The sequence below is a fragment of the Quercus robur genome, chromosome 8 (genome assembly GCF_932294415.1).
Source record: "Quercus robur chromosome 8, dhQueRobu3.1, whole genome shotgun sequence".
NCBI lineage: Eukaryota > Viridiplantae > Streptophyta > Magnoliopsida > Fagales > Fagaceae > Quercus > Quercus robur.
The window spans coordinates 8,941,273-8,958,213 of NC_065541.1; the positions used below are offsets into that span (position 1 = coordinate 8,941,273).

Here is a 16,941-nt window from a genome sequence, read left to right on the forward strand (position 1 = left end):
AAAAAAAGTCAACAACAAACTTATTTGATCGGAAAAAAATAGCAAGTCCAATGACAAAAATTAGTAATTTGTTGATCTTAAATCTCATAAAAAGAAAATTAACGCTCTGTTTGTTTTGATGTAAAATATTTTTAAGAAAATATTTTCATATTTTACTATGTTTGTTTTAAGGTAAAACATTTGGTTAACAGTAAAATATTTTCAGTCAACTAAAATAACTAAGGCAAAAATTTGTAAAATATTTTACACTTGAAATGTCGGTAAAATATTTTACATTTGCACTCTCTCAATCCACCCGACATGTCTGCCTCTCTCTCCCTCTCATGCTATCTCAGTTTTGTACCCATAACCCAGTCCACCATTAATCCTTCTCTCCCACTGGCTCCACCCTCTTCAACACCACCTATAATCGGCTCTACCTTTCGCCGGCGCCACCCAACATCGGCTCAACCCTTTGCCAGTGCCACCCATCACCAGCTTCACCTGAGTTCTTGTTATTCTTAAACGTTCATCGGCTCCACCGATTCTTGGCCACCTCCACGGTCGTTTACTCATCCATAGGTTTTATTTTTTATTTTTTTTTTGCCGTGTGGTTTGGAGATCTGGGTTTGGATGGTTTATCGGTCATGGGTGGCTGGGTTTCAGGGTGGCGGTAGATGGCTGGGATGGAGACGTGGGTCGACTTTGATGGTAGATGGCAGTTCCGTTTCGTCTTTGCAGGTTGTTTCTACAGTGAATGCTGGCCGAGCCCTCCGATTTGAGTTTTTGGCTAGGTGGGTTTTTGGGTTTTCAATATGGGTTTGTGAATTTTTTTTTGGCTTTCTTTTGGGTGGTTATGGAGTGGTTTGGTCAGATTTGTGGTTTAATGCTCATATGTTGTGGATTGTTAGTGGTTTGTGCTCAGATTTGTGGTTTAACAGTCGGATTTTTAGGTGGTGGCTGTCTTTTTTCTCTTCCAGATTTGGTTTTTGGGGTGGTTGGTGGTGGTTTCATGGTTTATGTTCATTTGGGGGTGGTTGTTGGTGGTTTTTGCTTATGAGGGGTGACTGGTGGTGGCTTGCATTTTCAAGTATTTTCTCAGTCCAAACACTTGAAAATATTTTACGGTAAAATATTTTACAGTAAAATTTTTACCTGTAAAATATTTTACATTTGAAAATATTTTACATAAAAACAAACAGAGCGTAAGTGAGCAATAAAGTATGTAGGGTCCCGATTTGTGGCCCAAACCCAAAGTATATGGGATCTTGGCCCAATGAACCCAATACAATAAATTTGTAGAAAGTGGATCAAAGAACTAGGCCTTAATAAATTGAACAACGGTTAATATGGAATTTAAATGGCAATCAGGCGCTAACAAGATGTATTGATATCAATAGACTTTCAGTCCGAGGAGTCCTTAATTATGTATGTTGATCATAGTTAAATACAAAAATAATTTTGATTACTACAGTGTTCTCTCTCCTTTTTTCTTGCACCCCCTTCTTACAAAGAATCCCCACAATATATCCTCCTTCGAGCCTTTACTTGAGTACTTGTCCCATCAGACACCCTCTCTAATTCTCTGTGAGTTCCGGTAGCCAAGGTAACACTGCCCAAAGGTCTTCTCCATATAAATGCGGCCAGAAAAGTAACTGCAGTGCATTTAATGTGGTGGTGGCAGCTTTCACTTAGATATTTTTAGGTCTCCTTCCTTCTCATATGTTCATGAGGCACATCCTTATCATTGAAGCTTCTTGGAAGGTCATTTTAATTGCTGGATTACATACTTTGAACCATGTTCATCAAGTCCGAGGAGGAGCTACTCCTCGGACAATCTTTCATTTGCTCCCTATTTATGGGACCTGGTCTGGGAATATCTAATAATTATTTGCTCCTCCTCAGACCCATCTATATCCTCGGATAAAGCCCAAGGCCCAATATACAATCTTGGGCCCTTGTCCTTACAAAGTATAAAGTGTAAACACTAAAAGACAATTAAGTGTGAGGTAGTGAAAGTGAGGTGTGGGACAATGGGGAGTGAAGCCAAAAATTTTTTTCTTCTTTTTTTAATGATTGTATTGTTGTGTTGAATTTTTTATAGAGTAATGTAAAAGACAACAAAAATTCTTCCCAATGAATTACAAAGACCAATAAGTTTGCAAAGTTGAGTTGAATTGTTAAATATATTTAAAGTTTACTTAACAACAATAGATTAAAGAATTCTTCCCATTGAATTAAAAATTGAAAAGAGTAAAAACAAAAACTAATAAATAATAAACTAAAGTATTCTAAACAATAATAATTAAAGTTTACTTAACAACAATAATTAATAACTTTATTATAGTACTTTTTTGAGAATATGCTTGACTTTATTATGGTACTTTGTTATAGTAAAGATTTCAAATATTTAATTTTAATAACAATATTTCATATTTTCATTATACTCAGAAATAATATGTCCAATGAACTTATATTTATCATTTATTAATTATCTTATTAGTACTATAGATAAAATTTTTATAAGGAAATCACATGTTTCCACAAGATTCATCTTTTACCTAAGATTTGTATTTTAAGAGAACTCGTGTTGACTTGAAAAAACTTCATTAAGATCATTAGTGACGACTTATGAAAAAAAATCTATATTATTATCCTAATGATGAAGATAAAATAAGAAAATATTATTTACAAAGAGGTCATTTTCAACCTCTTCAACAAGAATTTGAATGAACCCTTAAAAAAATATTCCTCGAGCGTACCACTGTTTCCCCACCTAGGGTCACTATAGAAGCACACTAAACACTCCTAGGCTAAAACCCCCATTATGTATGCAATACAGGAGTATAATGAGCACCAATAAGGTTTTTTTTTTTTTTTTTTTTTTTTTTATAGCAAAATGAACACCAATAAATTGCTAGTGCATAGGGGGAAGCTCAAACTTACGACTTAAGTTGTGTTGGCCCAAGTGTCTTACCACTACACGTTTACACCGCAAACCCTGTTGATTTCTTTTGCTAATTATGCTTAGGAATGGCTAATTGTTGCATGGGATGGATCATGGATTTCACGCTTGGTTCCACAGAGTGATACATGCCTTGCCAAAAACTTTTATTTGCTTTTGCGTGCTTTGATGGGCTATATTTTTTATTATTTTCCCCCATGGATGCATGCTCGAGGAAAAAAAAAAAAAAAAAAACTTCGTTGCTGATGAATAACAAAATCTTCTACTGAAAAAAGAAGGAACTAATCTTGAGGTAGAAGGACCAGCCAGCATAACTACCGTATTATAATGGTTTCTTTGCCCAATCACATGGTATTGGTATATAGTATAGACTTTAAGGGCCGGTTTATATGTTCTCTTTTGAGAAGTGGTTTATATATTCATATTGCAGTGTTATACGTTGCAAACTTGCAATTTACTCAAAACTTGGGGTCACCATCCAAGATTCCAAGTTATCTGGTTTCATTTTTTCACTTATTTTAACTTTTAAGGACAAAAATGAAAGCCCCTGAAAGAAAAAGTACAAAACTATGGTGATCGACCATAAGATCTTTTTTTTTTTTATAAAAATATTTATTTCCAATCAGCTTAGCTTTTTGTGCATTTAGGATTTGATCAATGACGATACAATGTTCTTACTCGTCTCCTTGTTTCCCATAAAGCATGAGATTCTGTGAATTAACTTTCGTCAGAATTTTTCTTGTTCTCTTTTCTTGGGGATATATTAATATAAACATTAATTGTAATTGGTTGCTAACAAGGTAGTGGAATAAAAAAAATAAAAAAAAAGAAAATAAAGATTCCTTCTTCTTTTTCTCCTTCTCCTATCATGGACAAACACAGCATATTAATAATTAAAAAAGAGAAAACATATCATATTTGAATTATGAATTGTAATGGTATATATGCACGCAATCTCTACCTTTTAAGAAAAAAGTCACAAATCACAAATTACATCTAATTCCTCTTTATTATGTATTCTATACTACATTTGATACGATACTTGACTAATGCAATAAATTTAAGAGGAGTCTTTTATATATAATTATCAATTAAATAATTTATTTAATACTAATCAAACTAATATAACTCGATGAATTAATATTAACCTGACCAAATTTAATATCATATAAAAAAATAAAATATTATGATTCAAGTATAAGATTTAACAGTTTCTAAAAAAAGTATGAAATTTAATAAAAAGAAATGATTTTTTTTAGGCGAAATTACACTATCAATCCTTAAAGTTTACCCTGTGGGTGCAATTAGCCTTTCAAGTTACAAGTGAGCGTTATTAGTCTCTTAAGTTTTAAAAATGAGCAGTATTAGTCCTTTATTAACCGAAGTTAGTGATATTGCTTATGTGGCTAACGGAATAATGACCTGTCATATTTTGTTTAATGATGTGAAATTTTTGAATGAATAAATTTCAAAAACCAATATCAAAATACTTGATCTGAGTCATCTGACCTTTCCTTGTCAGTTTCTGAAACGCACAAGAGAGAAAAGTTGCCTGCGAGACTATTGTTGGTTTCCATGGATGTCTCAAGAGTCGCACCGATCCACCAGAATGGCACCATCTGCATTCCATTGATCTTTCCCACCATAACCATCTTTTATTTGAAACTGTGCAAGACCCTTTGCTAATGACCCATAATTTAATCAATCATTTAGTTTTAAACTCAAACGGTTGACAAATACTAATGCAAAGGTTCACAAATGAGATATACTCAATCATTAAACCACTACAATGCATAAGGATCAATGATTTCTACGCTTCAGATTTGGTTTATTTTAGATCCAAAAAAAACCCACACATCCCCCAACTCCGATGCATATCTATATATCCCAAAAACAAATGCAAGCAATGCAAACAACCATTGCAATCCACTCTTCGCTCCACGATATACAATATATGTTTGCCATGATTGAATCTCAATACCCATACGGTTTTGTCCACAATTTTAAACCCATGGATTGATTGCAACGTCATTGCGGATGGTGCCATATGGTGGATTGGTGCGACACTCGAGTCAACCATGGAAAACAATGCTCTCCCCTCCAGGCAACCTTGCTTTCTCATGCGTTTAGGTCTTTCAATATCAAATGGGGGAATGGCTAGGTCGAGTTTTTTGGGATTAAGGATTTTGACATGTAAAATAGTTTTCGAAAATTTTCATTAAAATATGCCACAACATTAAAAAAATTGCTAAATCATTATTTTGTTAGCCACGTAAACAATACTATTAACGGTAGTTAATAAAAGGACTAATACAAAACTCATTTTAAAAACTTAAAGAATTAATATCGCTCATTTGAAACTTAAGGGATTAATTGCACTAACAAGGTAAACTTTAGGGACTAATAGTATAGTTTTGCCTTTTTTTTTAATTACCATAATTACATATTTAATAGTGCCTTATAAAATGACAATCTTTATAATACCTATCAATAACTTTCATAATTATCAATTTTTTTCATATTTAATATTTCATATACAAACACATCAAAATAAATTTCTATTATTTTTTCTAAAAAAATAAATTTCTATTAATAATTATCAAATTTCATATTTATATTAAAAAATAAAACAAGGAAAGAATCATTTTCTTTTTATAAATAAAAACATATTTTATTGAAGTTTTCCCTGCATTGCAAGGGTTATTGTCTAGTATATAAAATCAAAGTTGCTTAATTTTTGGTTGACCTCATAAAATTATGCTAGATAAACTTTTGAGGGCTCACAATTTTACACGTCACTATTTTAAAATATTTGTATATAATAATTAAATTTAAATTTGATTCTATATTTAAGAATCTTTGTATATTATATTTTCTTTTTAAACAGTAGACTATATAAATCCATATATAAACACAATCATTATAAATGTTTAATTGGGGATGGCAATTTTACCCCGCCTCACTTGATCTGCCCCTCCTTGTTTCGTCCCGTGTGGGTTTTCTCCACCCCGCAAAGGTGGTGGGGTGGGGATGGAGGGAGATTTTAGCCCTGCACCACATGGCAGGGCGGGAATGGATTTAGACTTTTTCGACCCGCCCCACCTCGCCTTGCGTTGATAAGGGTTAAATTGTAAATTTTTCATACCTTAAAACTCTATAATTTAAACAAACATATTATTAGCTTATTATATTCTATTTAATGTGGTTCTCTGTTTTTTTTTTTTTTTCTCTCTCTCTCTAGCAATGTTGGAAATAAGGTACCAATTTTAACGTTTTCTTTTTGTCTTTATTAGAAACAAATTTATATACCATTGAATCATTGATTTTTTACTGTGAGATTTTTTGTTTTTATTGTGATAGTCTCTTGTTAAACAATTGGATCATATTATTCAGTATTTGCTAAAAATTAGTTTGATTTGATGGGATAAATTTATTTGTAATTTCAAGTAAATTTTTATTAATGAAATAGGTTTTATTAAAAAAAAATTTTAATAACTTTGGGCAAATCAACAAAAACTAGAGTTTTGCGGGGTGGGGCAAGGCTTCACGGGACCCCAAGGGGCGGGATGAGAATGGCGGAAGACAAAACCATGCGGGACAAGGGTGAAGATCCCATCCTTCGGCCTCATCCCACCCCATTGTCATCCTTGTGTCTAATACTAGAATATAATTTCATATACAAATACAATCATAATAAATATTTAATAATAATTATCATAATTACCAATTTATTATTTAAGAAAAAAAAGAGATAAAAACCATAAAATTTGTCAAAAAGTAAATAACGAAATATATATATATTAAATAAAAGGGAAAACGTGGCCCCCTTTGCAACCATCAAAATTTGACTTAATAAATTTGTAATGGATCAATAAAGATGACTCAGAAATCCATATATATGGGGGAATATATTTGGTCAGGATCACAAGAATCACAACGAATAAATCAGAAGGAATAAAACCGTTTTCTTTTTTCTTCTTCTTAGGAGGTTCATATTCTAAAAGTCAGAGAACAATTTTTTAATTAAGGCACAACTTAAGGTTGAAGTGAGCAACAAAAAGGAAAACAATTTCTAAAAAAAAATAAATAAATAAAAACAACACAAAAAAGAGTCATTACTGAAGGTGAATTCAAGAGTTTTACTAAAATATATTATGAATGAGAAAATACATATACCCAATACAGGGTATATTTTTCCCAATGCTACACATACTTCATTGCCTCAAAAATCCCCCATGGAGGCAAACTCAGACTCCTCCCTCTCATCCCAAAATCTTCAAGCTCATCCTTTCTCCTTTGATATGGGCCCACCAAAGTCCCTCCCAGATTTCATCTCAATTTCTTGCCTCCCCCATCACATCAATATTAAGCAAAATGATAAATACCCATCTCAATAAAACCACCAAAAACACCACACACAAAAAAAAAAAATCATTTCCAATTTGAAAAACACCCCCTAAATTGCCTCTAAATTTTTCTACCAAAGCCTTGCTTTTTGCTCTAACAGTGGCTACCAATGATTACAAGCAACATGTGCACCCAAAGAATGTGCTAGGCCTATATTGTTGCATGGTCTATTTAACTCGTGGATATTGTTTTAAATTTGTGCAATGCTAAAGTGAGTGTCACTCTCGGAATTGAGCTAGAACCACCGTTGGATCATTGATGAGCCTTTACTTTTCAACTTCATTACAAGATTTCTGGGATAAGACTTAAGAGGTGGAAAAATCTTAAAACCTTGGTAAGCAATGTTCTGCTGCGTCACATAATATATAAATTAACCTGTACGTCGGCCTTTGAAAACGTGTTATTCAGACAAGAAAAACAGAAGTGGACCCACTTTCCCGCCGTGTGGGCTGCTTTCATAGTTTCTAGAGGTCTCATGCGCGAACGAGTTGCTATTGTTCTACGTCACACGTGTGGCTCCCATGTGGGAACTGACGAACTCCTGTGCTTTTTCCTGATCCATGGGGTGTGTTTGGTGGTGGAGTTTTTGGGTGAAAAAAAATGTGTTATGGGTTGGGTAAGTGGGTGTTGGTTGCATTGGGCTGTGGCTAGACCATTGACCATTGGGTTCGTGGTGGTCACAGCCTCTTGGTTGTTCTTTTCACCGCTAGTGAGGAATGGAGTGGATGTCAAGGTTGTTGAGAAATGCAAGGTTATTGTGAAGTTTTTGAAGGGGAAGGTGTTATGGACAAAATAGTTTATAATTGGGATAATGGTATATATAAAAAAAATCAAAGAGTTTAGTTTCAGTTTCAATTGAATTAATTACAATTTTACATTAAGAGTTTTGTAACTCAATTATCACTTTATAATGTTTTCAATATAAATATTTAAGCCCATAAAAAAAAAAAAACATAAATATTTAAGATTCAAATTCTTGAAATCCTATTGTAACTATTTAAATTATTATCAATATATATATATATATTTTTATATATATTAGGAGGATTTGGAAAATTAATTATTTTCTTTTTTTTACTTCGAAAAATATCCATAATTTAATTAATCTATCCTTATTTCTAAAACATATGAGATGAGGTTAAAATCATATATAGAATTTTTCTATAAAAAAAATCATAAATAGAAAAAAATTAAAAACAAAAAACCTATTGGCTAAAAACTTCCCACAATATAGTAGATAGATATAAAGTTCCCACCTAACGTTTATTACAAAAAAATAAACTTCCTACTACCCATGTACACAACCTAATGTTCTATTAAAAAGAATACCCCACGTTGCTCTTAAAAAACAAACTACCCACATCACATAAAAAAAAAAAAAAAAAAAAAAAAAAAAAAAACCCTACATATATTGTAAATTGATAACTCTATGAAAATATGTGACACATGAACTGTATGAAAAGAGTTATAACAATTTTGATTATGAATGAAAAACTTGAAAACCTTACAATTTTTTGGCTAAGAAATATATGATAAAATCTTTTCAACAAAAAATGGAAATATATTCATGTTTTGTTTTTTTAGAAGAAAAAATACTAGAAATTATCATTAAAGGAAGACTTAGCTGTGATAAGCTAAAAGTACATTATTGAGGCGTGGATGAATCCTTCATCCACATGGATAGACCACTGACATGTCTAGCAAAGTTATAAGTTACATAATTATTACATATTCTATGAGTATGAGAATAACTAAGAAAACATAAAGCATTTGTTAAATATTTAGCTTCAACAATAAAATGACCAAAGGATGCAAAAGATTCTTCCTCACTATTAAGGACTTTTGATAATCATTAAATAAGGTGTTTGATGGTAAAGGGTAATAATTATGAAAATTATGGTTCAAATCCAAGTTAAAAAAAATGCAATACAAGTAGAATTATAATGTTTTTCTTTCTCCCATTAATAATATATATATATATATATATGTGTGTGTGTGTGTGTGTATTGCTTTCACATCAATTATTAGGATTGGATTTGGGGCTTGATAGGAGTTGACCTATGATATCTTTAACATTACTCCCTCAAACTCAAGATGGAAGTCTGATGAAATCTTGAGTTTAGAATGTAAGCTTGTGAAGGCATTAAAGATGATCATGAGTGATTGGATTGAGATGTAGAATGTGCTACGCATAATGTTCAATAAATGATGCAAAATGTTGGTGATGGTAGTGAACAACAAAGACATGAATGACTGATGATGGCTACAAAGGCCTAATAATAGCTTGACTAGCGACCAAATAATGCTTGCTATGGTCGGAGGACGGCTGCACTAGTGGATCGAGGAATATTGGCAAAGGATGAAGTATGTGAGCAAGTTAGTGAATTTTACACAGATGAAACCCAAAAAGAACGAGTGATAGGTCAAGTTGTATAACTTAAGAGCCTCAAATAGGAAAGTGGACCGCAAAACGAAAATCTACATGAAAAACAAAGTGGACGGTTCCCTGTACTGAGAAAAATAGTGGCAAGAAGTGGTTAGACAAAGACAGTCAAAAACTGAGGCAAGCAATGTTTGGTGGTGAGTTGCTTGAATCTAGTATAGGCTACAGAAAGTGACTTTGAAACCGTGTTGAAATAAAATGACGAATAATAAAATACTTAAAGAGACTACGTGGAAGTAAGAGAAAAAAAGTGAGAGAGAGATAAGAGTCATGAAAACTGAAAACTTTTAAGAGTTTTCAAAAACTGAAAATTAAGTTATGAGATATGAGTGATGGGTTATGAGAGATGGTTTAACCAAACAGGTGTGGTCCAATATGACGACTTGTTTTCACAAATGAAAGCCTTTAGTGAATACATATTTACTATTACAATGTGTGTATTATATAAGAGCATTACCATCATGTGTGCTAAATGCCAAATATTTGGCATTTGGCACACCAAACACCAAAGACAGACCATCATAAGATGTGTCAAATGCTAAAAAGTTTTGGCATTTGCTACAGTATGCTCTTATGTTTGGAACGGTATGGACAAAAATTGAAAAAGTTTTAATATTTTTTTATTCTTACTTTTCTCTCTCCTCTCTCACCTGTCTTTTCTCTCTCCCATCTGCTTAAGTCTCTTTTCCTCACTTATTCTCACTCTCAGCTTCTCCTTTCTTCCTTTCTCTAGAGCACACCGCCAATCTCACCAAGTAGCAGACCTCACCAAGCCATTGTCGATTTCACAAAGTAGCAGACCTCACCAAGCCACCGCCTAGCCATGACCCACAAACCTAACCACAAACATAGCCACACCGACCCATCCCAACCACCACAAGTCGACCCAGCACATCCACAGCAACCTATGGCCTGATCAACAACCCAAAACCCAATCGGAACCCATCCCAACCACCACAAGCCGACCCACCACATCCATAGCAACCCATGGCTCGATCACCACGCCACCATCATTATGCCACACCATGCCACACCATGCTACTGAGCTTGCCGTGCCATCCACCATGTCATCAGAGCCTCCCACCATCGGATCTCTCTCAATCGACTTGCAGTGGTGGGTTTTGCTTTTGGGTTTGTGTGATTTGGGATGGGTTTTAAGGTTTGTAAATGTAGTAGGTTGTGGGTTAGTTGTGGCAGTGGTACTGTGGTTGTGGCGGCAATTTGGTGATTGTGGTGGTGATTATTGGGTGGTTGTGGTGGTTATTTTTTGGGTTGTTGTGGATTTTATTTTTTATAAGGTGGTGTTGGTGGATGTGGGTTTGTGCCGGTGGTGGCTATCGGTGTTGTTGTGGCAATGATTGTTGATGGCCATTGTTGCGGCAGTGGTGGATGATGATGAGGAGTTAATATATTATTTTAATGTGTTGTAAATATTATTTTAATATATAGAATTGAAGAATAAGACATGTGATGAATGAGATATTGTAAAATGATGTGACAAAATAATAAAGTAGGCTTTTGGTATGTCAAAATGACATTTTTTTATAGAAGAGCTGATGTGAATGCTCTAATAAACCCATAGCAGTGGGTATTTATAGTAGGTTAAATTCTAAACTAATACTTTCCCCCAAAAAAAAAAAAAAAAATCTCAAACTAAAACTGATTATAAGACTTGTAGTACAACTAGGGTTTTTTTTTTCTTACACACTGTTTAGGATTGGATTAGGATTTGTTTACTTGCATACCAAATAAGATTGAATTTGAATCGTGATTAAGAGGTGGGCCTTAATATTATCTTTATAAAATCAGAAATTGGTTAGCGTTAGATATATGGCATTTGCCTTTTTTTTTTTTTTAGAGAGTCATATATGGCATTTACTTGGCTGTGCTAATGATGGAAAGATGAATATGGTGCCCATATACAAAAGTTTATTTAACTTTAATCCATATGAATAACAATATAACATAACACATAACAATATCACGTCCGTGGGTTTCAGTTAGCTCAACTGGTAAAATCTTTGATGGTTGAATCCCCACCTATACAAAAAACTAATTGGTGTCTTGGTATCATCAGGAGCGGACGCCATAGATTGAAACTCTAAAAAAAAAAATTAGGTCCAGGGGTGAAGGGCAGGGGGCCATGGGCCTTTCAAAAATCCTCCCTCCCTCTTGTATTTTTGAAAAATTATATAAAATTTTGGACATGAAATTTAAATAATATCTCCTGTTAAAATATTAGCAACGCGATTCAGCTTTACGGCCTACATTCACGGAGGAATCTCTTAAGGGCTACATCTTTATTATATGAGAGTGTAGTACAATAACCTCCTATATTACAATGAGCCATAACATGAGTATATATAGACAACTAAACCCTAAACTACTAGTACAAGCAGGATTGGGCTTGGGCCTATTATATTGGGCTAATATATGTTTAATATATATCTCTAACACCTCCTAAATTTTTACTAAAAATATATAATGCATTTATATAGCTGACTAATGCATTTTCTTCCCTTTAATTACTCTTATATCACACATATATAGCTCATTAAATCAAAGTGTATTTAATGTATACCACATGTAATTTAATTATGTTCTATTTTTATTTAATTGATTTTTTATGTTTTTAGTCATATCAATTTTTTGAGAGAATAAAGATAGACTTACTTGATGTTAATATTTTTTAAAAATAAGAAAATATCATATGTTAAATCAAAATTAGAAATATTCTTATTATATAAGTAATAAATATATACAATATACTTATAAAAAATAAAAAATTATAATAGATATACACACACTATTTGTGTGTTATTCTTTGGAATTATATATATAACTTGATCCTTCTCTATACAAAATTTCTAGCTTCGCCACTAATCATGTTTGGAAAAAAAATACTCTTAGATAGAGTATATTTGATAGCTTCATTTTTTTTTTTTAATAAAAAGAAAGGCAAGCTGGTTGATAGCTTTTTATTTTTTTAGAAGCAAACTTATGATAGAGACGTGTTTCAATCAGAACAATCTCTCTAAATCCTCTAACAATGGTGTAAATAGAACCAAATGTTAGTGGGGTTATTGACTTATTGTATCAATGTCTAATACTATATTTAGTTTTATGTTATATGACAAATATGTTTCCTTTCTAGGGAAGTCTTTATATAGCCTTTTTTTTTCTTCTTTTTTGATAGGAGTTATTGATTCTTTCTTGAGTCATTGTCCGGTTTTGGTACAATAGCGAACTCATTATTTACGCGGGCATTGTGAAGTTTTCAACTTTACAATATTCTGCCAAAATGCTAGTTAGTTAAAAATCATGTGAAATTAAATATAAATTAAAAATCATAAAAATAAAGTATGATTATAATTAAATTACCTTAATCACTTGATGAAATTAATTCATTTTTTGAATGAAAAAAAAAGTAATTCATGTAAGGATGGGCATTTCTTGCTATAAAATATTGTGAAGATAATTAAGATAATTTTAAAATTAAATAAAATTTAATTGACCATTTGGTAATATGATTTTAATATGAGTAAATGATTTCAATTGAAAATATTTTTAACGAAAATACATTATAAATCACGTACCTTTTTTTTTTTTTTTTTTTTTTTTTTTTGATGAAGAAAAGCTCTTGATAACCTAATATAAATAACCTATAAGATGCTAGAAAACCCACCTTTTTCTAGCCGAATTATTCTGATGGAGAAGATGTTACACCTTGTTTTCTATTATATTTTGCATCTTATGAGAACTTCTTCTTCTTTTTTTTTTTTTTTTGGAAGGGGAAAGGTAAAAGCATCTTATGAGAACTTATATGGTTCTCAATACATTTAACTTGTTTTAAGAGAATAATCCCAGTTAATGCCTAGGCATCTATCTAAGAAAAGTTCTGAATATACTAATTTTAGTTTATATACTTTTTCTTTTTGCTAGTCGGCACTTCACAAAAAACCTTGGTAAGAAGTAAGAACATAATCCAAGAGCTTCAACCATCCATCCCACATTCCAATCCCCAATCCGAAAAGAATATTGGACTCCCTATTATATGTACTTGCATTTTTAATGGAAGGATTCCAGCTCTTCCAATTATCAGTAAACTATTCGGTACTCTGAGGATAATGTTTTCTCATCTCCCATAATAGTAATCTCCATATTCTCAAATTAATATATATATATATATATATTTATATATTGTTTTGAGAAGTACTACGTCCATACTATTTTCACAACAAAATCATAGATGGTACGTTATTACTGGTTCAAATTTAAATTTACCAATAAAAGTGTTACTTTTGCCCACCAATAATAACCTGTAACAACTTACCACTTATGATTTGTTGTGAAATCGTTGTCAACATAGCATTTCTCTTTTGTTTTTGATAGATTTAGGTTTCATTTTTTTAGGTATAAAACTAATTTTTTTTATATAAATTATTTCAATTGAAAATATTATTAAGGAAAACTATATGTTTGTCAATGTTTGGTTTGGTTGTATTATTGAAAATGCTAAAAAAAACCAATTTAGGGACCATAAAGCCTTTGGCCTTGAATTTTTTTAGGGTAAGTTGCAAATTACACTCATAAAATTTGAGGGTATTTGGATTTTACACCTTGAAGTTTCAAAATTTGAATTTTACCTCCCTTAAGTTTGAGGATGTTTGGATTTTACACCTCAAAATTCTGAAACTTCAAAGTATAAAATCCAAACACCCTCAAACTTTATGGAGTAATCCTAAAATTTAGGGTATAAAATCTAAATTCTAAAAAGTCAGAGTGTAAAAATCTAAACACCTCCAAACTTTAGAGGTAAAATATAAATTCTGAAAATTTAGGGTATAAAATCCAAATACCCTAAAACTTTAGGGGTGTAATTTGCAATTTACCTTTTTTAATAATATGTATAGTTCAAGGTTTCATTTTTTATTTTTGGTTTATTGAGTAAAGTTTGAAGTTGAATTTTCAAAAGTTAAACCTAAATCCCTCTCAAAAATTATGTTGGCTGAAAGAAATTCAAAAAAAAGAAAAGAAAAGAAAAAAGCTAACTAGCCCATACTTATGGCCCCTTCAAAAAAACATTTTTAATAAATACTTAAACTCAAGTAGAGCTATTATATTGGAGGTGTCAACCATCTTAAGAAGTGTTTTCAATTACTTATGCAAAGACCATCAATACCTCAAGATCCTCAATGCTACCCACAATCGCTTTCACGTCCATCCCTCCTCTCAATCTCTCTTAAATTAGGTTCATAACAAAATAAAAATAAATATAATGGACAATCTTATTCAAAATTTTATTTTCTTGGTACCAGATACTTAAACTTTGGGATTGAAAAATATATATATTTTTCCCTTAACAGAGGCTAACAATGTTTGTATGTTTGGGTGCTAACATGGCTAAGATAATGGGAAATAAATTATTTACTTAAAATTTTTTTTATATAGTTTTGGTGAGTAAAACATAACATTGAGTAGTTTTAAATATAGTTGAATTAAAATATTTATTTTTGTGTCAAATTGTTTGTTTGTTAGTTTTTTTTTTCAATTTCTCAAATTTACAATTTTCTCTACTTGTTATGGTCATCAATTCAACATTTTTTAGGGTTCTCAAAAAAAAAAAATTCTTAATTTTTTGAGTTTGGAATTAGATGCTAGATATGACATAGTGACACAATTTTGTTTGTATATGAAAATTTAGGGTATTATATAATTTATATTGCTTTAAGGTTCGTTTGGTTGGAGGATGAAAAAGTGGGTGATAGAAAATATTTAGATTATGTTTGGTAATAGTTTTTGTTTTCTATTTTTAAAAACTTGTTTTTGGGAATATAAAGAAAAAACAAATTTATTGTATTTTTGAAATAAAAAACATGTTTGGTTAGTTGAAATTAAAAAAATAGTTTTTTGAAGAAATAAATTTAAAAAAATACCAAAATATGTTGTTATTAGGATTTAAACTCTAATGCTAACTCATTAAATGAGACAGATTCATTAAATTAAATGCATGTTTTTTTTGACTTTTGAAAATTATACAATGAAAACAATATTTTGTATGTTTTTAGTTTCCTTCATAAATTGAGTTTTGAGAACATTTTTTGTTTTCTGTTTATTTTGAGTTACCAAATAAATTTTTTAGTTTCAAAATTAGAAAATTGTTTTTGAAAAATAGAAAATAAGAGGAAAAAACAGTTACCAAGCATTCTCTTAGTTTTTCTTAATGTGTGTTTAGTTGAGTGGATGAAAAAGTGAAAGGATGAAAACTTTTTTTTTATTGAAAAGAAAATCGAGAGAATAAAAAAAAATGGTATTTGTATAAATTTACTCTCATACCCCTATTACATAAAATAAAAAATAGTTTAGAAGAAAAAAAATCTTATTATTTAGAAAAAATAAAAAAAAGAATGTTCAATGTTGAAAAAGAAAAAAAGAAAACTAACCCTATCAAAAAAAAAAAAAAAAAAAAGAAAGAAAACTAACGTGGAGGGGGGAGGGGCAGACGGGTAATTTCCCATCTAAGCCTACTTTCCCCCATTTTCTCCACAATTTGTGAAGAAAACAAAATCTCTCAAAATGTGGGCAAAAAGAGAAAACAAAATCACCCCACCAAAATCATCCTCTCCAATCAAACACTTCAACTATTCATTTTCTCTTCTCATTTTCCATTTCTAAAATAACCTCAGTCAAACGGACGCTGAGTCACTGAAAATTACTGCATAATTTTGTATGAAAATCAATTATAGAGGATTTTCATTATTTTAAGTTGAAATGTATTAAAAAAAATAATTATTGTATCTTTTTTTTTTAAAATAAATATTTTGTTAGCACTAAATAAATGTTAGTTTTATTTTTATGTATTACTTTAGTATTGAATCTTATCATTAATTCTCATTCTAAAATGCTGATGATTATTTTATTTCATACTTTGATTTCTCAAAGATTAAATCTTAGTTTCGTAACTTTCGTTCCTGTCACAAAAAAAAAAAAAAAAAAAAAAATAACGCTCTAACATATTTAAATAATATTTATTATTATTATTATTTTATTAATAAATATCTCTTCCATTAATATTTTTCTTTTCCACCCAAGGTCCCAACCGTGTCCGTCTCTCTCTCGTTTGTTCTCATACACTTCTCTGTACCTC

General features: G+C 31.2%; 1 pseudogene; it reads left to right on the forward strand.

The window, feature by feature from the left end:
- The first annotated feature begins 612 nt into the window (after positions 1-612).
- Positions 613-8,147, forward strand: LOC126695813 (probable long-chain-alcohol O-fatty-acyltransferase 5; annotated as a pseudogene).
- Positions 8,148-16,941: the final 8,794 nt, after the last annotated feature.